The following is a 12,727-nucleotide window of genomic DNA, read 5'->3' on the forward strand; positions in this document are numbered from 1 at the left end:
TAGAGAGTTATAAGGTCTCCCCTCAGCCTCCTCTTCTCCAGACCAAACAACCCCAGCTCCCTCAGCCGCTCCTCATAGGACTTGTGCTCCAGACCCTTCACCAGCTTCGTTGCCCTCCTCTGGCCACGCTCCAGCACCTCCATGTCCTTCTTGTCGTGAGGGGCCCAAAACTGAACACAGTACTTGAGGTGTGGCCTCACCAGTGCCGAGTACAGGGGCACTGTCACCTCCCTGGTCCTGGTGGCCACACTACTCCTGATACAAGCCAGGATGCCATTGGCCGCCTTGGCCACCTGGGCACACTGCTGGCTCATGTTCAGCCGGCTGTCAACCAACACCCCCAGGTCCTTTTCCGTTGGGCAGCTCTCCAGCCGCTCTTCCCCAAGCCTGTAGCGTTGTGCTTCCTACCCCAAGAAGAGGAAGGCTGAGATCACGAGGGGTTTGGTTTTAACCATGGGGGAAACTTTGTGTGATCGTTTCGTGCGTCGGCTCGCGGCACATGGTGTGATGCGGGCAGCCCAGGCCGCTCGGGCGCTGCTGGACCTCACGGTTCCCCAGGCCTGAGGTTGCTGCGGGGCAGCCTGCCTGAGCTGCTTGGCGGGCGCTTGTTGAGGCTGCGTGTGTGCTGCGGGGCAGAGAGGGGGAAGCGGATCTTGGCCAACCCCTGCGCCATTGCTGTGCTCCAGCCTGACCGCTCTGCTAACATTTACAGATGTTACATAAGCAGCAGCAAGTTCATCCCTGACAGAGACGCTTGGACCAAAGGCGACTGACGTATCTCGCAGTAAGAAGGGAAGTATGGCATTGCCTTAAGAATCTGTTAATAAACTCACCAAGGGCATCAACCTAGGAGAGAGGTAGCATGTAGACATCAAGTTTGAGCAATGCCCACCAGCAAAAGTTTTTTTAAAGAGTTTAACACCTACACTGAAACGCAAATGTAGATTGCAGTAATTGAGAGAACTGTTACCCTAGGTGGCTCTCTGGCCTGCAAGCTGATAGCTGAGCCAGGATTCCTAAGGTTTGGATCAGATATCTAATAATAGCCATTGAGAGTCCTCCTCTTTATCCTGTTACACGTGCTTCCGACCCCTCGGGCCTTCTGCCTGCACAAATAAGAAATGGTCCTTGGATCGTTGCTCCCTGTGGAGCAACTGTCATGTGGTTGAAGGATAGTGCTTTGAGCAGCCTGTCATTGCTTATATACAAAAACAATAGGCTAGAGTAAAAAAAAAAAAAAAAAGCCCTGAGTTCAGAGCGACTTTAGTTACAGTGCTCACCACAGTGTAATGTAAAAAAAAAAAAAAAAAGAGAGACCATATGGAAACCTTGTGCACCGAGAAAGGAGCGGCTTAGTACAGTCAATTTCAGCAGTCTGGAGAGTGTTTAGATCTTAGTTCTTGTTATTCCCCTTTCTCCTTCCCTTGGACCAACCAAATGGAAGACTGCAGAGAAGTGCCTCCACCCTGTAGTCCTCTTCTGGGACAAGATGCCTTCATTTATGCTGTCAAATAATTTATTCTGCCAAAGAAGAGGAGTAATTTTGTTCTGCTGTGAAAGTAAGATTAAAGGAAAGCGAGGAGGTTGTGCCACCCTTGAGTCCTTACTGTCCCTTCTGCAGAATTGCTCCCTTTTGCAGCCAGAATGCAAAATATGTTTGGCTGAGGAAGGGGAGCACAGGCAAGCATATCTCTGTAGCCTGATGGTTAAAGAAGTAGAGAAATCCTGATTCTGGCGGGGGATGCTCTGGTTTGGGCTCTGGCTAGCACGCTAAAAGGAGAGTTTAAACAGCTGTTTGGCAGGGTCTGCCAATAGCTTATTTAACGGAGTTTGATCTAGGTTATGCCAAGAGGGCCAAAGTGAGTTATAATTAGATCTGAGCTCTTCAACAGCTCTGAACATCTTTTGTTTCAACAACTAAGACTCTTTAAATGGCAGAATCGATACACCATCTAGTGGCAGAAGGCATTCTTAGTCATTCAATTTTTGTGCTCTGCTAATTTTACACTGACACCCCCAACACCTTGCCCGTGAATTTGCCCCTCAATACTGTCAACAGCCACCCTAGTTTCTGTTTTGTCAGCCGTTAAGACAGGCAGAACCACCTTCACGGGGATGCTCTGGAACACAGCTGGCCCCTGAAAGAATGGACTTGAAGTAAACACCTTCGGAGAGTCACCGTCTGCCAACGCTTTCCGTTGGAGAGTGACTATCCTAGGGGAATCCAGCTTCTGAAAACCCTTCACTGGCATGGGCTGGGCAGAGTTTAAATGTTGTCCCAGATATGGACAACATGTAAGGATTTTGCTCAGGGTTTCTGAGTACAGAAGGTACTCTTTACTCACAGAGTAAAGTATGCTTTACTTAAAAGAATACACAGTTCTTCCAGGGGTCAAAATAAAATCCTGAGTGCAGTTAATGAAGCTTCTCATTTGCTTAAGGTTTTTTGGTGGTGGTCAGTATTTGCCTGCTTTTCTTGCAGCGGCTTGCTTTAGCTCGAGCTAGTAACAGCACATGTGGGGGTGTTAGCTGTCCTTTTTGAACTTCCCTATTACTCCAGTCATGAGACTTCCTGATCAGCCTTAACAAATCAGTAAAAAAAATCAGAGATTTGACACGAGGCGACTTCACCCATCCCACCCATTCCTCCTTTCTCCAGTAAAGCTGTCCCTCCAGAGCAGGAGTTTTGGGGGAAGGTGGCTTCCCATCCAGAGGACAGCAGTCACTGCCTCTGTTCTGCACTCGGTGGTGAGATGCCACTGCCCTTCTGAACTGTGGTAAGATGGAGATGGAAAGGTCCGTTGATTTACATGGGCAGACACGTGCAAACTTCATAGTTTCAGCCAGAATTCCTAAGCTATGTAGGAATTGCTTAAATCTCTAAATTGCATACAGGACAAAATTCCAGTTTGTCAAAATTGAATATTTTTGTGGGAATGTATTTTCAGTGACTAAAATTTTCCCAGGAGAGTGTTCTGTGATTCAAAACGGCATGTCTGGAACACGTGATGGCTGACATGCATCAGATCCGGAAAAGTTAATTTCAGTTTTCAGTCCCATCACGAGGACTTGACCCAGGGTCTCACATACCGGGTAAATGCCCCAAGCAGGGCGGCTGGCAGTTAGTGCGGACCTCCCTCTGTCTCCTCACGGAGCTGCTCTATCCTGTGCACTCTGCCAGCTGGACCAGAAATCCCAAGGTCCCGTCCGACAGAACAGCAGGCAGAACACGCACCGTTTTCAAATCCAGTCGAGGCTGAGAGACACCTGTCCTGCAGTGATCAGCAATTAATTGCTAGCCACACCTTTCAGCTGAAGGATAACAGAAACTTCATGTATGCTGGGTGTGCTACACATCCGCTAACGGTGAAGGTCAAAACTTTCCATTCTCCGGCCCGACAGCCTTCAGTACACGTCATTGAGCCCATCTGGCAGTAGCTCAACAGGAGGACAAGCTATGTTTCTGTCAGGTATAGCCTGAGCAGTGTCAAACTAGATTACATATGAAGAGACTCATGTAAACAACTGCTTTAAGTTTGTGGCCTGCTGACTTTCGGGTACGTAAACCCATGCAAAACTGATGCAGCGTTGTTTTGGTATGACAGTTGTAACTGTTGCAGCTTGGCTGGAGCAAAAATCCAGCTAGTCTGCTCTCCTGCCTGCTGTGGGAAGAGGAAGCATCAGGGAAGACTACAAGAACAAGGGGCAAAGAGAGCCTGGTTTTATACCCTCATGACTTATGCTGATCCGTGGTGAGGGATTTCACAAACAGAAATGGCATCAAAACTGTTCTGTTGAAAGTCTGCCTTTGTATGAGAACACATATTCCTCACACGCTTCACCTGTAAATTAAAAATTTTCTTAAAACTTATTCTAAAGTTGATCCTCTAACTGACTTAAAGTGCTCTACCAACAGCTGTAAAGTAGAAAATCTATTTGTTTTTAAAGCACCTTTTGAACTTAAAGTATGTATAGAGTTCTCTTTTTGAAGGATGATTATTTTGCAGTGCCTACATAAGAGCAGCTTACAAATCCACTTAATAGCTTGAAGGATTTTTATAGGATTTTTAATAGCTGCATCAATCCATGCAGCTCTTTCTTACACAGAAATTCTCACTATAGTTAAGTCAGAAGCACACTGAACTAGGTCACTCTTGCTTTTTAAGTGTAACAAAGAAAAAAAATTAACTGATGTGACACTGAACTCCGAAGAAGAGTGAAAAGTCAATAAACAGTGAAAGTTGTCGGTACTTGGTAAAATTTCTTTCCAGCTTTCTTTGTAGGGAACATTCACACTGGTATTTGGATGGGATTCATGCATCTTCTGTAATGGCTTCTCACTGTGAAAGGTGCTTATCTTCGAGCAACACGTGCACGGGAGTTATTCTGAAGTAAAAAAAGAAATCATCAATAAAGCCCTGTCTTTTAATGCTACAGCAAGGTAAATAACTGATGCCTCAGCAACTCTGATCCACTGTAACTGAAGTATTCTCTTTTCACCGTCTTTTTCTACCTCAGGATATTTTATGCCACTTGGTTGCCCTGAGGTGAAGTACACAGCCCTTTTTCAGCAGAGAAAGCCAGTCCTGAATAAAATGTGCTAGGTTACAGTGTTTTCCAAATACGAGCCAGAACAGCACTTTCCAAAATTTTGAGAGATGTTTTCAATGCTAGAGGAAAAAGGTCAGTTAACATCTTCCCAATTGCTCTCCCATTTCCCAGTGCACCCCATCTGCGGGTGCAGCCGCCTGGTTAGCACTGCAGCGGGTGGAACTGCACTCCTGGAAATCCGCATCAGCCAAGGTGCTCCTCGCTCTGGCAAATGCAGGCATGCGGCCAGAGAAAGCTGGAGGTACAGTATTGCTTTGCAAATTCTCTGTAAAGAGGAGGAGGATCATACAATTCCTTGGAGGTCCTCAGCCGTGAAACGGTAGGCTACAAGGCCACATCTTCTTAATTAGGTTAAAAAATGATGGCTAATGGAGTAACTCCCATGCAGGGAGATCTCAGGAGAGAGAATCTTGGCTTAAGTCACATGTATATGAGCTGTTTCAGTGTAATACTGGAAATTTCATCACTTCGGATATATACGTAGGGATAAAGATGTTGATTAAATCATTACATTTCATCCTGCACAGACTATTTCTGGATGTTCCTTTCTAATATATTTGGAGACCAGCAAATATAGTTGAATTTATTTATAGTAACAGAATAAACTAAAAATGCTTCTTGCTATATAAGCATTTGAAAAAAAGCTTTTGTTTTTCGTCTTTTGCAAGGACAAGTACTTTTAATATGCTCTTTGGATGTGTTCAGTGAATGAACGTACAAGAGCCTGAGTTCACAGTTATTTTTATTTAGCAGATGTAGAAGTTTCTAAGGAAAGGGATTCTGAAAATAGTTGCAAGTCTCTGGACTTGCTCAGCATTTCAAGAATAGTTATTTCTGTCTTCCCTTGAAGACATATTTTAACTTGTCAATCCCATGAAAATGCACACCGTTCAATATCTAAAAATTACATCTCCTGGGTTCTAAGTTAAGGAACAAATTAGGAAAAAAGTGTAAGTCTAAGACTGTCTCATGTTGCTTGTTATTTTCTGAAGGGATCAAAAAGTTTCCAGGTATGTGTCCTTTGGATCCTGGTAGTTTCATGACAGGCAGTTTAAAAATGCTTTCAATGTTTCTGCAGAGATACTGTACCTCTGACTTCTGAATTCCTCTGGGGGCTTTGTCCTTTTGTGCGAGGCCTCGCGTCCTCCTTTTTTGCAGGGAAAAGTCCTGTGGTTTTTGCGAGGAAAAGTTCTGCTATTGCAAGACCTGACTCTGCAAGTCTAAGAAGAGCTTGACCTCCCATTAACATGTTCCTTTATGATAAAATACAGATGGCAGAGATGTTGCAGCAACAAAGGACAGCTTTTTAGGAGACAGGATTTCAGGACCCTGTGTGTCAGGTTCTTAAAGCAGACTGAACAAGCAAGTACTAACACACCCTGTTGAAATCACAAAGCCAAACGTCTCATCTATCTTTGCATTGAAATAAAGTTTTGACGCAGCTGCTTTTACTGCCAGTTACTGGAATGTGACTTTCTCATTCACTTCCGCGCCCTTGTTCTTGTCAAAACTATAAAACTAAAAGCTTTAAGGAAATTAAAATTTTCCATTTCTGGCTTGCGCTTGGATTTTATTCTCATTGCGTGCCTGATGTGAGACTGGGGCTTTAACGTGCAGATCAGTGTATGTTTTAGGTTGTCTGGATGATAATAATAGGCCTCATCCTCTGGACCTAACATCAGTCTGTGTGTGACAGGAACCTTACATCCCCTGCCGTGAGAATCCCCTGCCAAATGTAGGCAGAGAAAAACTGGACCCTCAGTGCTAAAGGCAGCACCCGCGGCTTTATGAGCGATAGCTTTACAGGAGCAGCCGCTTGACATCCCCGCTCACGGGAGCTGGAACGGCTGCGGGATTGCGCCTGCAGTGCTTGCAACGCTGCTTGGCCATTTGGGCTTACGGAAACGTAACGTCGTGCAGCTCTGGGATGACAGTGACTGACATAACGAGCCATTTGGCCTATCTGGGTAGCTGAGGTGATAACTGAATCGCTTCCACGTCAAGAGCTTATCACTGAAACATGGGCTCTCCGCACATCCCAAACCTGTACCAACACTGCCGAGACATCAAGACAACGAGCCCTCCGCCTCGTTGGGCTGACTCACCCCAGGGGACCAGAAAACCTAACGGGGAGCATCCCGACAGCAGGGGTGCAGACAGCGCCAGCGGACAGCGAAGCTGTTCTGAAGCGATCTGATCCGCCAAGTGTGCGTTAAACAAAAAGCCGTGTCCCTGCTTTCTCTCTCCCTGCAATTGTACATGCTGTGCTCAAGGGCTTTCTGCGTGTCCCAAAGCAGCGCTGCAGAAAGGTTCATCAAATGTCACGAAGCTTCTATATTTACCTGTCTGCACCATGGCCTCTGATAAATCATTCCGGGGCAGCAAATAAATCCAGTTGTACTGTGCTCTGCCAACGATTTGCCCGCATGTGTAAGCTCCAGATTGAAGACCTTGAGCCTCGAGGCTTTGTTTGGTGCGAGGATATATTGTGCATTTTATTTTCCGGCAACAGGTTTTTCATTAAATAGTATCATATCAGAGGGTGGTTTTGTTACTTATTTCTGCAAGAATAAGCTTTCTTCTTTCTTTTCCCAGGCTCTCATTTGTTATCAAGGACATAGTCCTACTCCCGTTTTAATGAAAACATTGAATAAAAAAATCCCACCTATGAACGAAACTGGGAAGCGTCCCCACTTCAGTCCCTTTTGGCAAAATCCCACTTACATCAGCAACATCAGTTTTGTTTTCAGCAAGAATAAGATTGGGGGTTCCAATAAAATCAGCATTACCTTTATAAACAGCAAACCCTTCCTCTGCTCTCCTCCTGCCCCCCAAAAACCCAAAACATTGCAAATAGCATCAATCGTTGGTTTCCGTGCAGAGGCTGGAAATTCCCAGCGGGCTGTGATGACTAACTTGGTTCTTCACCAGTACCGTGGTTCCACAGCTGCGCTGAAATGCTGCCGCAAGGACATCTCCTCTCAAAGAACATCAGTCTTCAAGGTGTCAGCCACACAAATCTGCGTTTTAAGAGGGCTACAGATGAAAGGATATTAGAAAGCAAATACTGTAATGAATTCGTGCTATTGAAAATACTATGATCTCATGAGGAAGGATAATTTATAACGTGTATAGAAAAAGCAAAGAAACCTCCAAAACAGATGGAGCCCATGCATCTGAGAATATTGTTAACACAGGTACAAGGCAAAAAGTGTGTTTTCCCAGTGGTTTGCTAAGATGTCCCTTCTGCTATCAGATTTTTAAGTTTCTTTCTGTATTCAGAGTTTCTACTTGTATTTATTCCAGTGGCGTCAATCTTTCTTAACACTCAGCAACAGCCCGTGCCTGCAGACGTAGGACTCTCAGCCCCACTCTCAGATCACTTTGCTGCCTCAGTTTTAACCTAACTGCGGCGCAAGGCTTTTCCTCCATTCCCTTCTCTTTCAGGGTTTTATGGAAGGGTAAATTTAGGTCCCCATACGTTATTCACATAGCAGGCATGCATTTTGTGTACCTGTCAATAATGTGTAAAACTCTCAGTTGTCCTTTTCAATGCAACCAAGCCAGAGATTTGGCACGCTCTCAAGTTGTTCATTCATACTTTTGTCTGAAAACCGGTGTCTCGCACATCCTTTTGTGCTCTCTGCTGGTGGAGATTTTCCCGTACCCACACATACTGCCTCCTGCAGCGATTCCAAGGGCATCATCCCCCCGGGAGGCAGATCTCCAGCAACCCCAGCGGCAGAGGGAGCTGGAGGGATGAGAGTCAGCTGTGCCCTTGTTGCCTAAACTCTTCTCCGGTCTGCACGGTGTTCCCAGCTCCCTCTCCCTCCGTGGCTTTGATTGCAGTGGAAAACACAAAACAAAACTATGAGAAAAGACAGTGGTAATCAGGGCGCTGAACAAGACTTGCTCTCCCCGCGATTCACGGTAGCCTCGCCAGCTGGCACGGGCTTTTGAGACACGGTCATGCACTGGGGCTGGCAGAAAAGGCAGAAGGAGAGGCAGTGGGTTTACCCAGTTGGAAAGTGCTTCAGGGTCACCTAGCCGGGGGAAAAAAGCTAAGCAAAGCCAGACTGCGTGAAAAAGGGAACTTGTTTGACTGAGAGTGACAGCAGCTAAAAATCGTGTTTTCTCCCTCCCATTTTGCTTTCTGTATCATCAGGGAATTCGGGAAAGAGGTGGTAGTGTAGGGGCCAGGCCTGCTGCATTTGAACTGTTGCACGGGGAGGGTTTGCGGGAGGCGAGGCGGCTCTCAGGACAGCCCCTGATGCTGCTGTACATAACGTACGGCAGGATAAAGAAGTCTCAGCCCAATTTTGCCGAACAACATCAAAACCTAACTGAAGGGGGTAACCATCCCCCACCATCAGGGTCCTGCCATGTTAAACAGAAGGTAAAGGGCACATGGGGGAAAAGATGCTCATCCAGGGACAAAATAGGAATCCAAAAGCACAAACAAGTTTACTCTGCAATAAAGCAAAGATTGTTTTCCCAGCTCAAATGCATAAAAAATATTTTCCAGTTACATTTCATTAAGACATTTATTGATATTGCAAGTGAAGTGAGATGCAGAATTATGAACACCTGGTGATTCCTATGAGAAAAAAAAAATAAAAATGCTTGAAATGCATGATGTAAACAGGCAGAAGCCAACATTTCCCTAAAACTTTATAAAAATGCTTCTAGATGAAAAAGACAACTGCAAGAAAAATTAGCCTATAAATAATAAAAGCAGTTTAATACATTATGAGGAGTGTCTGGTTTTGGGTTTTTTTTGATAAAATCGCAGAAAGTGTATCCAGTGAAACAGCTGTTCCTGCTCTCAGGGGCTGATAGGACATCTCCGCGGGGCTCTTAGAAGAATGGAGTGATGGCTCTTGGTTTTGAGAAGGTCAGGAGAAAAATGCCAAGCGGTGCCAAGTCCTGAAAAAGCCCTCACAAACCCAGGACTTGCACTTACTTGCCATGGAAGCGCCAGTTGTACTGCATGACCCGCTCAACAGCCCCGTCTTTACTCACCCTTTACTTTCCCCTAAACGAAGGGCATTTACACATCCCTTGGGTTACCCGCACGAAGGCAAGATGTGAATAAAGTAGCAGCCGAGTCCAGTTTTGGAGTACCACTCCTGGCTGCTTCATCTGCGGCACAGCTGTAGACCAAGCGGGGTTCTTCCTTCTCCTGCTTCCCAACAGTTCAGGAGTTGCACAAGTCACGCAATCCGAATGAGAACATTACTTTTGTACATAGTATTTAAAAAATAAAATTAAAGAGAGCAGAACCCTGACATTGCTTTGCCAACTGTACAATGAGTCGATCAGCTGGTTTTTCTTTGTTTTTAGAACAGTATTTACCTCCAGTAGCATCTGGTGAGGTTTGGTAGCTGCAGGAAGGGGACTCGCTAGGCAGTGAGCATGCATCCCTCCAGCGTTCTGAGGGACAGAGTGGTCGCAGAGAGGTGTTGTCTTTCTGCTGCTGCGCATGGGACCTCCAGAACAGTTCCCAGAAGCATAATGACAAGGTAGGAAGATCCTTTATACCTGATGGAATGGAGGGGTACTGATGAACAGTCAGTCCTGACAGATTTATGCAGATAAAATAACGTATGAACTGCCAGACTGCCTTGGCTCCTCATAAATCATCTGCGCTTTAAGTCCTCTTGTAGGCAAATCATGAGGTGCTGTTCCCAGAAATGGAAGGGTGAAGTTTGAAAGCATGAAAAGTTCAGGGCAGGCAGTTACCCAGCGTCAATGCCCCTCCCCTCTCACAAAAGAAAAATGAAATTGCTGAGGACATTGATAAGGAAGGGATGCTCTTTTTTTAGGGGATGCTGTTTTTTAGTAGGGTACGATCTGTGCAAAGCAGCCCTTACTGCAACAAGCCCCCCTTTCACATCCAAAGGGGTGGATGTGAGGACAGCGCTGCGATCACTTCAGTTTCTCACCCACCAACCCACAAAATACAGAACCTGCAAGCTGCTGGAGCCCTTGGTGCTCACTGTGGACAGTGTTAATCAGAACTGTTATTCATTACACACAGTAGTTAACAAACAATTTTTTCCAGGTAATCTTAACTGTCAAGCTCACAACACACTCTAGGTTATTATAACGCTACGTCAGCTGCCAGCTAGTTACTTCTGCTCCAATTTGTCAGCATTACCATATTATTTTTTCTGCTGACTGCTTAAAACCACGAGACATCCGGGGATGCTGGGTCAGGAAAGCTTTGTGGGCTTACGCGTGGGGAAGAGAAGGCTACTGAGATTTATTACTCACCCCCCCGCCCCCCCAACCAGACCTGAGGAAAACAGAGGAAAACAGCAAATGCTTCTTCATTCAGCTCGCCTCTCAAACCCCTTTATTCAGGAAGAGCGTTTCCCAAATCCCCATATTGGCTCTTTGTAGCCCGGAAGAGCAAAGGGATCGTTCATTACGAAGCTGGTAGGCATCTGAGGAGGACGCTGACCCCTACAAGGAAACACTAGTACTCATTTACAAACAGAACTCAGCATTTTTATTCATTGATCGACTTCCTGCCAGTTTTGATATTTGCTACCACCAGAGAAGAGCGTAAAAACACAGTACAACATTGTTAACCAGTTAGGAAGGCTGGAAGGGAAAGCAAATCCCAGTACAATTGCAAGTAACTTGGTGGAGTTCATAATTAAGATCTTTTTGAACGGATCAGCAATGAAGCAATAAATATGCTGCTGCACTGAACCAACAACAGGACTTTCACTAAGTTTGTGGTTTTATTGCATTACAGTTTAAAACTAAACGTTATCCATCATCATACATTTGTTCACCAACCAGGTAAATGACACTTTTTCATATGTTATATGCTAAATGGCTAAAATTATGCAGTAGCTGAACTAGACTAGGACTAGTAGAGGTAGATATTGAATGGGCAGTGCCAGGCAGAAATATTTTGTAAAAGTACTTTTTGTCTTTTGTCACGAACAGTTAGCAGATGTAACATTTTCAATTAAAACAACATCTTAGGAAAGCTATTCCAAGATGCTTTGGATTTTCTAGTAATATTTCTCTCGCAATATTCTTACAAACCCTTTGATATGGTCCCTTGTAAACTGGACAATCTTTGTCCTCCGAGTTTTCTGCCATGATTTACTTGAAGACCAACATACAAAGCTAGAATCTTTGTGAACGTACTACTATTTGCTTGTACCACTCAAAGTAATACACATTGACAGCTTCCCTGGCATGGGAAGACTGCATTGATAGTATTTACAGCTTCAGTAATCCTTTAGCAATTAAAAAAAGCTATTTTATACTTAATCTAAAATGGAATTTCTATTATGCCACCTCCTTATAACTCACTTCAGTCTCCTTTTGCCGAGCTGCTCTATCAGTTGCTCCTTGCCATTCCCACTGCGGGCTGTATGCTCTTGGGAAGAGTCTCTGCCTGAAACAGGCATTAAAACTGGTGTTTGTAGACCGCAGCTTTAATTTCTAGGAAATATAATCATGACAACATGACCATGAGATTTGTACGAGTGTACGCCCTTTGCTCCTCGCCACACCCCAAGAGCAGTTCACAACCGGAACGCTCCTGGAAGCAAGAGTCTTTCCCCAAGCTCAGCAACCATTTTCCTCCACCTGGAACTTTAACTTTCATTAACGAGCTTATAGACTGCTCAATTCCTTACCGATATGACTGCCTCATTATACTACGTCTGCATCATTTTCCTCCACAGAATCCCAAAGCAGTATGTTATCAGACAAGCATGACTTTTACTTCCACATAGTTTGAGCTATTTTACATTACCACTTCGGTACAAACTGCATTTTTAGAGCAAACTTTCTTAGGGGGAAAGACAGGGGAAAGATTTCAAAGACAGCTAGCTACCCAGTACAAAACACTTGCAAAAACATTTAAAGCGATTGTGAAAAGGGAAAAATAAAATCATTTTAATTCAGGTACATTGAACTGGATTATCGTATCAAGTGGTTTCGTTCGCATTAGCGGCACACGTTCAAAGCACAACTGTGGCGTAGGGGATGCTAGCACTGCAGGAACGGTGGCACCACTGCTCGAACCCTCAAAGGCATCATGTTAGACAAAGATCGTAAGCTTTCTTATTGGAACTTGCTCACG

The 12,727-nt window shown here is 44.9% G+C and overlaps 1 long non-coding RNA gene across 1 annotated transcript; it reads right to left on the reverse strand.

The window, feature by feature from the left end:
- Nucleotides 1-7,067: 7,067 nt before the first annotated feature.
- Nucleotides 7,068-10,470, reverse strand: LOC148051551 (uncharacterized). Its single transcript, XR_015699604.1, has 3 exons — nucleotides 9,967-10,470; nucleotides 8,126-8,479; nucleotides 7,068-7,647 (listed from the first exon to the last, which is right to left on the reverse strand). It is a non-coding gene; the product is annotated as an uncharacterized LOC148051551 (long non-coding RNA).
- Nucleotides 10,471-12,727: the final 2,257 nt, after the last annotated feature.

Source organism: Nipponia nippon, unplaced genomic scaffold (genome assembly GCF_047370975.1).
Source record: "Nipponia nippon isolate SJK-2023a ecotype South Korea unplaced genomic scaffold, ASM4737097v1 scaffold_6, whole genome shotgun sequence".
Lineage (NCBI taxonomy): Eukaryota > Metazoa > Chordata > Aves > Pelecaniformes > Threskiornithidae > Nipponia > Nipponia nippon.